The sequence below is a fragment of the Ursus maritimus genome, unplaced genomic scaffold (genome assembly GCF_017311325.1).
Source record: "Ursus maritimus isolate PB19 unplaced genomic scaffold, ASM1731132v1 scaffold_24, whole genome shotgun sequence".
Lineage (NCBI taxonomy): Eukaryota > Metazoa > Chordata > Mammalia > Carnivora > Ursidae > Ursus > Ursus maritimus.
In genome coordinates this window covers 43,028,814-43,037,363 of record NW_024424897.1, presented here as the reverse complement: position 1 = coordinate 43,037,363, position 8,550 = coordinate 43,028,814, and the positions used below count along the sequence as shown (strand labels likewise).

At 45.4% G+C, this 8,550-nt stretch overlaps 1 long non-coding RNA gene across 1 annotated transcript; it reads left to right on the top strand.

Annotated features, from left to right (window-relative positions):
• Positions 1 to 1,013: 1,013 nt before the first annotated feature.
• On the top strand, positions 1,014 to 7,817 carry LOC121105048. Its single transcript, XR_005837492.1, has 2 exons — positions 1,014 to 1,067; positions 4,350 to 7,817. It is a non-coding gene; the product is annotated as an uncharacterized LOC121105048 (long non-coding RNA).
• Positions 7,818 to 8,550: the final 733 nt, after the last annotated feature.

The following is an 8,550-nucleotide window of genomic DNA, read 5'->3' as shown; positions in this document are numbered from 1 at the left end:
CTTCTATGAATGAATGTGGTTTGCGGTGTTCAGCTGAGTGCTGAAACTTAGCATAATGTTTTGGAGTCTCATCTGGGTTAGGTGTATTTATATGTCATTCCTCCCTTCCCTCTCCCGCCAGGATTGCGAATAGGCATTCTAATGTACTTTATCAATTTCAACCTCTGTCCTAAGTGCTGTGACAGAAGTATTATCACCATTTGCAGATAAATGGATTATGGTTTGATGAGATTAAGAGAATTGATAAAGTTCAGATCATTCCTTCCTTTTTACTGCTGAGTCATATTCCATACTATGAACACACCCCTATTTGTTCGTCCATGTTCCAGTTGATGGACATTTGGGTTGTCTTTGTGTGGACATACATATTCATTTCTCTCAGGAAAAAAAAAAAAAAAAGCCCCATACAGGAATAGGATTGTTTGGTTGAATGACAACTCTATGTTTAACTTGATAAGAGTTTGCTTCCAAAAGTGGCTGTACCATTTTCCGCTACCACCCGCAACGGATGAGGGTCCCATTGCTCTGCATCCTCTGCAACACTTAGTATTGTCAGTCTTTTCATTTTAGCCATTTTAGTTTATATTGCTTTGGTGACCAGTGATATGTAGCATCTTTTCATGTGCTTGTTGGCCATTCATACATGTTCTTTTTCTTGCGAAGTGTCTGTACATATCTTTTTGTTCATTTTACATTAGATGTTTGTCTTCTTATAACTGAGTTGTAATAGTTCTTTATATTTTTTATTTCAGCCTTTTGTCAGATGTATTTTGCAAATAATTGTCTCCTAGTCTGTGGCTTGCCTTTTCATTTTTTTCCGTGAACATTTTTTTTTATTTTGATGAAGTACAGTTTATTATTTTTTTACAGTTTATATTAAATTGCATAGTTTATATATATGTATATAAAATGTACGGTTTATAAATTTTTTTGCACTTTTCAGTCCCGTTAAAGAAATCTTTGCCTAGGGGTGCCTGGGTGACTCAGATGGTTAAGCATCTGCCTTCAGCTCAGGTCATGATCTCCAGGTCCTGAGATTGAGCCCCACATCGGGTCCCAGCTCAGTGGTGAGTCTGCTTCTCCCTCTGCCTCTCCCCTGGCTTGTGCTCTTTCTGTCTCTCTCTCTCTCAAATGAATAAATAAAATCTTTAAAAAAAAAAAAAGAAAGAAAGAAATCTTTGCCTAACCCAACGTCACAGCGATTTCTCCGATGTTTTTTTCTAGAAGTTTAGTAGTGTTAGGGCTAGTGTTTCAGTCTCGAATCCACTTTTAGTTAATTTAGGGGTGCAATAGAGGGTCAGGGCAGAGGCTGTATCTTTCCATGTGAATATCCAATTGTTGCAGCTCCATTTAGTGAGAAGACTCTTTTCCTAATTACTTTGGCAGCTTTGTAGAAAGTCAATTGACCATGTAAGTGTGGGTCTATTTCTAGACTCCTTTCTGTTGTGTTGATGTCTATGTCTATTTTCACAGCAATATCACTGGTTTGTTACCACAGTTTTATAATAGGTCTTGAATGAGGTAGTGAAAGCCCTCCAACAGCCCTTTTAAAAATTTGTCTTGGCTATTTTCTAGGTCCTTTGATTTTTGGTATAAATCTTAAAATCAGCTTGTCGATTTTTCAGAAAAGGCTATTTGGATTTTGTTTGGGATTTCATTGAATGTGCAGATACATTTGTGGAGAACTGCCATCTTGACAGGACTAAGTCTTCCGCACCATAGGTGCTCCATGGGGGTATCTCCCCACACATTAAGGTCTTCTTGAATTGCCCTTAGCAATGTTTCATGTTTTCAGTTTTGCTCAATTTCTAAGTGTTTTATTTTTCCTGATGCTATTGTAAATGGGATTGTCTTGTATTTGATTTTATAGTTGTTCATCGTTGGTGTATAACATTATAATTGGTTTTTGTATGTTGACTTTGTATCCCAAGACCTTGCTAAACTTATGCATTAGTTCCAGTAATTTTTTATCGTAGATTCATTATGGGCTTTTATGGTTTTTTTTTATTTTTTATTAAGATACCATTAAATAAATGCTATAAATCTTGCCATTTTAAAGTGAACAGTTCAGTGGTTTTTAGATATTTTCTCACTTGTATAACCATCACCATTATTTATTTCCAGAATCCTTTCATAACCCTAAAAAGAAGTCCTGTGCCCATTACCAGTCACTCCCTATATTCCCCCAACCCACTGGCCACTAGCCCTCTTCTGGACTTTTCTGACTTATTTCACTTAACATAATGTTTTCTAGGTTCATTCATGTTGTAGCACATATTAGTAATAAGTGGGGGAGGGCAAATATCTCTTCCAGATGGTAATTTCATTTACTTTGGATATATACCCAGAAGTGGGATTACTGGATCATATGGTAACTCAATTTTTAATTTTTTGAGGAACACCCAAAATGTTTTCCATAGTGGCTGCACCAATTTACATTCCTAACAACAGTGCTTGGGGTTTCCTTTTCTCCACATCCTTACCAACACTTGTTACCTCTTATCTTTCTGATAATAGACATCCTAACAGGTGCGAGCTGATGTCTCCATTGTGGTTTGGATTTGCATTTCCCTAATGCTTAGTGATGCTGAGCACCTTTTCATACGCCTGTTGGTCATTTGAATGTCTTCTTTGGAAAAATGTCATCATTTCTGGTCATGTCTCTTCTTGTGAAGTTAGCAGCCATTGGTGATGATTGCAAATGGTGTTAAACTATCATTCCTTTTTCATTTAGTAGCTGGAAAATGTCTATAGAGAGAAACTTTCCTTCATCAACCATTTGGCTATCCGGAGATACAGTTCATACAGGAAACACATGATAGGTGCTTGATTTTTTACCTTTGTTTCCAGTTTTTTATTTTTATTTTTTAAGATTTTATTTGTTAGAGAGTGCGCAAGGCAGGGAGGGAGAAGCAGCCCGCAACCAACACCAACCCGGGGCTCCATCCCAGGACCCTGAGATCAGGACCTGAGCCACTTAAGGCAGACACTTAACCGACTGAGCCACCCAGGTCCCCATTTCCAATTTTTTAAAGTAATGAGTTGGTTTAGGGGTGCCTGGCTGTCTCAGTCAGTGGACTGCGCAACTCTTAATCTCAGGGTTGTGGATTTGAGCCCCATGTTGGGTGTAGAGATTACTTAAAAATAAAGTCTTAGAAAAATAATAAAATGAGTTGGTTTACTAGTATCCTTGAGAGGTAACAATGAGGTTTCATTTTGTTTTCTATTGTTTTTAGTATAATATTTGATTTGGGGCTTTAAATATGTTTGTGTGTTTTGTTCCACTGTTGCTCTTGTCTTTACTGATGTTCCAATAGTCCCATCTTTGGCCAGCAGGAGTGTCTTCAAGCTGGGGACTTTCTAGGCTTTTTGAACTCAGTCTAGTGGTCTTTGATAGCTTTGTTATTTTCTTGTTTGACAAGATGTTCCAGGCTTATCTTGTCTGTTGTATTTCCTGTCCCAGGCATAGAATCAGCCATTTCTCAGAAGAGCCCAGTTTCCCTTTAGTGGGAAATGGCATTTGGAGACGTCAGTTAAGGTATTCGAGGTGTTTATTTCTATTGCATTAGTCATTATTTATCGGTCTTTTCAGTGGAAAAAGCTAGGAAATATTTACGTTTAAACTACATCATGAGTGTAGTAAAGACTGCTTTTAGGCAGCAGGCATGAGCACTGGAAGCTGAGTGGGGTGGAAGGGCCGCAGTGACCCCCGGGCTGAGTGCAGACAGACCCATCAGCCGACCCACCTCGAAATAGCCGCAGGCCCTAGCTGACCCACGGGCGACTTAGAACCGGGCACAGGTACCAAAAAAGGAAAATCCCACACGTCCCCAACCTCCTCACTCCCCACCTTAAGTACAGCCCCCCGCACTGTCTCCTGGCAGAGTCTCTCCCTCGCTGTCCTGCCCGCTGCTCCCTTTTATTCAATGAACTTCGATCTCCTTCCCTCCGCCTTGGGTGAATCCTTTCACTGCCCGCGTCACCGGCCTCCACCCGATAGGGTTACCCCACGATGAATTTATAGTGACTTTTCCAATTAATATTCAGGATGACAGAATTTCTACCTACTCTCCTATTTCCATCTCAAAAAAAAGAGCTCCCGTTCTCAATAACACCAACTTGATCACTCCTCATGGGAGAGTTACCATTAATTTGCATGTCATCTGTACCCAGGGACCATGCCAATCCTCTCCATGTGGTTCTAAATTTAGTATATGTGCAGCCGCAGGGAGAACATGTAATCTTTATGATCTTTACCGATCTGAAAGGTGAAAATCCTATCTCATTCTAATTCGAGTTTGCATTTCTTTGGTAATTAACGAGGCTGGGGGTGTGTGTTTTCATTATAGGCAAGTCCCTGGCTTAAGTCTCTGTGAAGTGGCTGATACTCTCCGCAGCAGCGTTTCCCAAACTTCGGTCACCGCATAGTGTGTTTTTCCCGATTAACCAATGCCCGGTGCTTCTGTTCCCTGACTGGATTGCTAGTTACTGAGCCCCCTCTTCAGCAGCCGAATACAGGCGTGCTACACCGACTTGTGAACTTTGCTAGTGAACTAGCAGAAGCACATCCCTTTGAACCAAGCGGATGCCACCTGAAATCATCTCATGGACCACCCAGCCGGGGGTGAGCGCCACCCTCGGGGAATCCCTGCCCTACGGGCCTTCTGAGACGGAGACAAGTGTCCACAGCTCTTCCATAGGAAAGACCATGTTCGGAGGAAAACCAGACCCTGTGCCGCCCTCAGTTGGTGCTAGGGCCGCTGCACCCTAAGGATGACGTGCTTCACCATCTGGGTGGGAGACACAACCCGGGGCTGGACTTGCAGTGCTGCAGTGGGCCAGCTGGTGTCTTGGGGAGACCACATCACCCCGCTAGACCTCAGTTTCCTCATCTGTAAAATGGGGCAATCGGAGCAAATGATTTGAAATGCCTTCCAGGCTTGAAGGCGAGGTTTGTAACCCCTTCTGTGTTTGTGCACTGAGACCTCCCAGTTCAGAAGTGAGAACACCGCTCCCTTAGAGCCACCCGTTTTCTCCCATCTGGCTCCCGGGTCAGGACTGGCGGTGGGTGGTCCCCGTCTGCATCAGCAGGCCTGTCTGTGGTGTCACTGACAGAGGACTAACACTAAGAAGCTTACAAGCACGGGGAGCACCAATTACTGCAGAGTTAGGGCAGCCCTGCCCAGATCTGGAGGAGCCGAGGCTAGGGCAATGCGGGCTGTGTGATCATCACAAGAGGGTGAGACTTGCTATCAGGTCACTCCCGGCGGGGGGGGGGGGGCAGAGCCCAGCAGGAGAGGGCCTCGTGAAGCCCGGGAGAGACAATGCACAGAACCCAGAAGCCCAGATCGCGCCCTGCTTCCAGCAGCTGGGTCCAAATCAGCGAGGATCGGGAGAGTGTGTGCGATGTGTGCGCCGTGTGGTGTGTGGACTGGAGAAGCAGAAAAGCACAGTGGTTTTGAACCAGAGAGCCTGGGCTTGACTGCCACCCTTGCCCCTTCCTAGCTGTGTGTTCTCGGACCAGTCACTTAATGACCTCTGCCTTAGTTCTCTCACGTGTAAAATAAGGAGCATAGTATTACCAACTTCACAAGATAGTGACAAGTCTTAAAAGGGTTAACACATGAAAAATGGCGTGGTCATAAGCATTAGTTTCCGTGCCTAAGAGAGAGAGGGAAACAGGAAGAGGGTGAAGGAGAAAGGGCAAGTTAATCAAGGCTAATTCTCCAGTGAGGGGGGGGTGAGGGGGGAGGGGAGTGATCTCCAGCCCTGCGTTCCAGGAAGAAAATGGGATACACACGGGTGGGCTTTTCTCACGGAGCTAAGGAGAAAAACAAACAGAAAAACTGCCTAGAGGTATTTCAGAACTGAGGCCCCTGACCTCACCCAACAAGGTGTGTCTCGCTAAGAAAAACGACACATTGTTCAGGGGCATGTGCACCTGATGTTATCTGCTTGAGGCAGACGCTGAGTTGCCAGATTCTTCTGTGGAGACCAACATGCAGCTCAGAGGGGTGCAAACTGCACTTAATCTTAGGGACAGTCGTAGTGACTGACTGTGGGCTGCACCACCTGGGAAAGCAACAGGTAAATCTGAGAGCGTGCCATTTGCTCAGACGGTTACATTGTGCAGAGAAAACCATAAATCGCTCTGCACAGTGGGTCAGGTAACCTGCTTGCAGCTTTAAGCTCAGTCCCAAATGGTTAGTGCTGGGGTCACCTGAGCGTCCCGAGATCAATGGATACTTAGGACCCTGGCGTTGGTAATCCTTTCCAGATAGCACGCCCACTAAAAATACCACCGCCACAGGAAGCAGTTTTCTTCACACCAGAGCAGATCCTGAGGTCTACATAGAGCAACATTTACTTTTTTTTAATGCTTAAAACAAACAAACAAACAAAACCTTCTGGTAACTTCCTTGAAGCAGTGTGTGCGTGTGTGTGCGTGTGTACACGTGTGTGTACGTGTCTGTGATGTCTAAAGAGACAACCTCTCTTTTGGCCCCTTTCCTAAAATACCAGAGAAGGCTTGAGTCCTGTCCAATCTTCAACTGTTCCGCTGGGGCTCTTCCCTGCCCTGGGGCATTCCCCTCAGAGACTGGCCAGAGCCTCAGCACGAAAGCTCACATGCCCACAGAGTCAGCAGGAGAGACCCCGAGGCATCGAGGCGTTCCTTCCTACCTCCTCAATATTTCCCCCACCTGCTGCCTGGCGACTGAAACTCCTTCCACTAGTTCAGGCCTTATGTTCCACACCCAGAGACAGCGAGCTATTCCGTATGGGTCCAGGAGTAAATATTTTGGGCTTTTGGCCTTACAGTCCCTGTCCCAGCAATAGAACTCTCCTCATAGCTAGAAAGCAGCCACAGATAATACACAGTGAAAGAGCATAGCTGTGTTCCAGTAAAGCTTTTACAGAAGCAGGAGCCAGACTTGCACTGCCAGCTGGAAGTTGCCGGCCCCTTGTCCTACGTTTGCGGAGAAGGGCGGTGGGATGCGGCGGGGAGAGCTATGTTTATAGGGTGGCTCCCACGTGCCAGGCGCTGTGCTAGCCAGCACTGTCATGCTTGGGATTTCATTTAGTCCTCACAAAAGTCACGATGTAGACGGTACAATCAATACCCCCATTGTATTTTTTTAAATCTAATATATTTTATTTTTAAGTAAGCTCTACCCAACATGGGACTTGAATTCATGACTCCAAGATCAAGAGTCACATGCTCTACTGACTGAGCCAGCCAGGTACCCATTTTATAGCTAAGAAAATTGAGGCCCAGAGAGGTTAGGTGACTCGGTTGAGATTGCTCAGCTGATGTCAGCAGAATCTGAACCCCGGTATGCAAAATGCCAAAGCCCGTGTTCTTTGTACAGAAACAGAGATGCGCAGATTGCTGGAGCCAGGTGGGCCTCAGAGCTCACCAACCCCAACATCCTCATTTTACAGGGAGAAAATGGGGGTAGGAGGGGGAGAAAAGACTAAGACGGACTTGTCTTCTTTCTCCAACGTGTACAGGAGTGGCCCTCATGCCCTAATACTGTCACCTGGGCATGGCCTCTCTCCTCATGAGTAAGTGGTTGTCAGCAGAGTCTCTCCCTCAGGGCAATACCAAACCCCCTCCTTCCGTGCTCCTGCCCTATCCCCTGCTGAACATCTAGTAATAGGTCACAGAAACAGCTAACATTCTTTTTCTCACTGGAAGAACTGTTTTTGTGGTAGCATTGGTTTTGGAGGTTTGAATTAACTGGACAACTTTATGTTGTGAATAACAGAAACTCAACTCAAATTGGCTTAAAAAATAAAAGTCATTTATTGGCTCACGTAACCGAACAGTTTAGAGGTGGAGCTAACCTCAGGTGGGTCTTGATATGGGCTCAAACAATGTGCCCAGGAGCCGACTTCTCTGTTGGTTTCTCATCATCCTTAGTATTGGTTTAATCTCAGGCGTGTTCTCCCTCGTGGTGGCAAAATGGCTGCCAGGAACTCCTGACGTTACATCTTCCCTTATTTGCCTGCTTCCCCCAAAGAAGGGGCTCTTCTATGCCAGAAACCCAGGCAATCATTTCCTTGCATCGTATTGGCTTGGGCTAACTACATCACTGCATCCAGGGGTCGGGATGTTCTGTCTTAAGCTAATCAGAATCCATCCCTGGAACTGGGGATGGAGTTAATTATACCTAAAACACGTGGCTGAGAACCAGGAATAGGTTAATATCCCCGGACAAGTCAGGATGATGTTGGCAGGAGAAGAGGGGTTGGCAAACACGAATGTCTGCTCCGGGTTGAACTCAGGGTCCTCAAAGTGCTCTTCCATTACCAAGAGTTCACGATTCCATTCTATTTCTTCCTCCTCCAGGCAGAGGAGGCTGATTTTGCAAACGCACCCCTCTCTTTGCTTCTTGGAGGTAAGGGTGGGCCTCCTCTGCCATCTGCCTGGTGCCCAGGCCAGGCGAGAATGGCCCCCAGGGTGAATATGGGGCAGCTGTGCTCCTCGGGGGCACTTCTTGGTGGCCAAGCCCATGTCCAAAAGCACCAGTGCTCAACCCACTGGAG